This window comes from Aegilops tauschii, chromosome 5, assembly GCF_002575655.3.
Source record: "Aegilops tauschii subsp. strangulata cultivar AL8/78 chromosome 5, Aet v6.0, whole genome shotgun sequence".
Taxonomy (NCBI): Eukaryota; Viridiplantae; Streptophyta; class Magnoliopsida; order Poales; family Poaceae; genus Aegilops; species Aegilops tauschii.
Window position 1 is genome coordinate 508,601,906 of NC_053039.3, and position 4,145 is coordinate 508,606,050.

Sequence of the window (4,145 nt, forward strand, 5' to 3'; positions counted from 1 at the left end):
AGACAAATGACAATCAGCAAGTCTGTCAACACTACTGACCAGGAGACCCTAACCAAAGACAACCAACCGACCATCACCCGGGAGAACCTACTAAGTGTGCGCAAGCCATCATCACTTCATATCAGCTCAGAGATCAACAACGAAACGTCACACTCCTGTGCCCTGCCCCGTGCCCAATGCAGCTATTACGGGCTTCAACCATGCCTTTATGTGGCTTCTTTCATCAGCACACGGACGCCCTGCTAGAACACATCCTTATCAGCATTCTTAAGAAGACCTGCCCAATACAACATAAACGAGCACACGGTGAAAACGGCCTCAAAAGGAGAGCGAACAACATGTCCATCAAAGGTTACTTTGTTTCTCAGGGTCCAAATGCCCTAGCACACAACAGTAATGCACCTCAAGTAATACTTATGCCTCCGCCCCCCCCATCAGCACACCGACGCCTTCCTAGAACACATCCTTATCAGCATTCTTAAGATCGGCGAAGACTGCGACGTCAACGTCAGGTCAAAGTCAAGAGCGGTCCGCCCGGACGATAGGCCGAAATACAGCTCGAGGTCAAGGCCCCCCACTGCCGTCTCCACGCATCACGCCCCACAGTCATCCTCGACACGAAACTGCCCTACCGAACATAGCTTGGTTTCTCAAAAGAAGCTAAGTGTCATCGGCTACTCGAGTGTTAAATGACTTCGGGAGATGCTTTTGGGAGGGGAACAGGAATACAGTCTGTATATACATACGGCGCAGCAGGCACAGACGGTTGAGAGGCATTGTAGGAAGTCCTTCCCTAGGTTTGTATACGATGTATCTTAGGTTTTCGCAGAGCTCCCACCCACCCCACGGCTACATGCAGACGAAGCGAGTCCACGGGAATCTGGCGCCCCTCGGCCGGCCCACATCACCGCGAGCCAGGTAAGTTGCTCCTCTCCCATCTTGTGGATCGCCCCCCTCCCTTGAATCCTAGCCCTCCATTTCCAATCGATCGAGCGCTGGCCTGATGGACGTGTCCGCTCAACTTTTAGAAATTCTTTGTACCATTCAAAAAAAGCATGTGATATTTAGAAGATGTTCATGAATTTTTTAAAAATGTATGTAACACTTTAAAAAAATGTTATACAATGTACAAAACTATTCGTCTAATCCATTATATATATTTTGTAGCATTCGAAGAAAATGTTTGTAGATTTAAAACTATGTTCATGCGTTTCAAAAATATATTTTGTGACATTTTAGAAGAAAACAATTATAAAATGTAAAACAATGTTTGCATAGTTTCAGAAATGTTTTGTATCATTTTGAAAAATTATTCAATGTGTATTCGAAAAATATTTGACACATAGTCCAAAAATGTTCAAAAACATGTTAATCATGTACACAAATATCAAACGTGTGTAAAAAATGTTTTAGATGTATACAAAAAATATACAAATGTCTATGAAAAAAGTAAGGAGCAAAACATATATTTGAAAAAAACAGGTATTTGAAAAATGTTACAAATGAACAAAAATTATGCAGCGGATATGCCATTCCTTGGTACAATTGTAAAAACGAAGGTCACCTCACCTACCATTGTAAGTACAATTTCGATCCAGTGTTAGCAACTTACAACAGAAGTGATAAATGCAATCCTAGTGTTGAAGTGTACAATTAGTATTTCATTTAGGAGTTGCCGAGGTTTGACATCATATACGAGATGCCTGGACAGATTACTTCGTGTCCGGTTGTCCATCCACCGGAGCCTCGTATACGACAATGGCGAGATCGCTCTCCATCTCAGTCAGCAGGGCCAATGCCAAAACCCCGACCTCCACCACCACAGTTGCCGCGTCGTGCCCGCCCACCGGGCACTCGTGCACGACGATGGCAAGATATTTCATGTTACCCACCTGCACCTCGGCGGCCGCGATGTTCTCCTCCGGGATTGGGCCGGCAAATACCGTGATGGCCTCCATCGGGATCGTGTCAGACCAGACTACGAGGTCAACATTCAGGTCATATTCGAGAGTGACCCACGCAGACGGCATGCCAAAATGAAGCTCGAGGTCGAGTACCCCACACCCACTAGTAGAAAAAGGTCATCTGTCCCGGTTGGTAAGGGCCTTTTGTCCCGGTTGTTGAACCGGGACTAAAGGGTCGTTACTAATGCCCTAGCCCTTTAGTCCCGGTTCTTACACGAATCGGAACAGATGGGCCTCCACGTGGCCGGTGCGGCGAGCCCAGGCAGGAGGGCCTTTGGTCCCGGTTGGTGGCACTAACCGGGACCAATAGGCATCCACGCGTCAGCATTTCAGGGGCTGGGGTTTTTTTTGAAGGGGGGGGGGTTGGGGTTTTTTGGGGGTTAATTTAGGTGTTTCATTTACTGTGTTAGCTAGCTAATTAATAGAGAGAAGTGTCCTCTCTTATCTCCGTGCTTGGTCGACGCTACCTACTATATACGTATAGAGAGGACTAGACACGCTAGCTAGTAAGCAAATGAAGAAAACAGAAGATCGTCATGAACATATGCATACAGAGAGAAGTGATATCGACCACCTCTCCTTCTTCGAGAGATTGGTCGAACAACAAGTTCTCGTATATCTATCCGACACTACCGGCTACATATATACAATAATTATCTCTTACAATATAATCTCCTAATTATATATGAACACAGGGTCCACATAGTATTCTCCGTTTTCAGCGATCACGTGGTCAAGGAATAATGCCGCCAATTCCTCTTGAATTGCTCGCATACGATCTGGTGCTGGAGTTCATCCCGCATCCGAAAGATCTAATTTGAAGAAGGGGGTCAATACACACACACACATATATATATATGTGTGTGTGAATAAATGAAACTCAACACAAATGATGGTAATAAAATAAAATTGTGAATATTATTGCTTACGCACTTCATATTGTTCGTCAGAGTAGCCCCGCTCACAGGTCGTGTGGCGGATGGACTCACAAACGTAGTACCCACAGAAATCATTCCCTTGTTCCTACCACAACCACTTTACAAGAAATAGAGGTCAATCAAACTGATAAGCAAGCATGCTAAATGGTATTGATGAAACTAGCGCTTGAATCACTAGGAGATGTGCGGAAGATGCTACTATAGTACTTACTTTCGGGTGTCCAAATTGCAGCTTCTTCGGCAGTCCCGGAGCTTCTTTGGTGAATTTTCTCCAAACCCTGCCAGACAAAGAAAACAATTACTTGATATCAGGAAATGAACAAAGTTGCTGATATGGTGGATAATGATCGATTTAACTTACTTCTCGAGCATTTGAGTCATGTCCGCATAGTCCTGGGGATCTTTTCGTCTCGAGTCTAAGACGGTTACTACTCCCTGCTCAAGCTTAATCTCTAGGAGAATATAGTGGAAGCTGCGCACGCATGCATAAGTCATCAATTACATTACTATAACCTGGACTAATAAGGGAAACCGAATATGCACAAGACAGTAACACTCACTTGAAGTTGTAAGGAAAGAGTATTATATCTTTGTTTTCATTTATTACCAACGATCGTAGCAAGTTGGCCTCGGTATTTTCGACATGATATTTAACCTCAGTTGCATGTATGAGATTTGTGTTAATGAACCCAATATCACCGATTTGTCTTTTCTTCAATTCGGCGATCTTCAATCTTCATAATATAGTGAGGATAATTATAAATACATGCAATGAAAGAGCTGACCTATATAGAGAGACTTAATGACAGAAGTAGTACTACTTACAGACAGTAGCAAGTGACCGTTGATTTATCGAGGGCCTTTTGATTGAAAAACTGGAAGAACTCCTCAAATGGAACATTCAACAGTTCAATTCCAACGAGGTCATGCTCCTCTTTAACTCTCAGAGTCAAAGTATTCCTCCCCCCAGACTCTTTGCAGGTTTTCATGTACCAATCATGTAATCTTCGCATCATCGTTGTTAGAGATCTTTCATCTTTGACGAGAGGCTTCCCGTAATGGTATTTGTGTTCGTCCACCTCTAAGAAATCATAATGTACATCGTCGGGCAGGTAATGTCCAAGATTGCTATAACCGGGCACCATCCTCGGATCATTAGCGACGATGTCGCTAGACACCTTGAGCGGGGGGCATGATTGGTTCGCTTGTTCGCCGAGCTGGGCAATTTTTTCCTAGCTCGTCG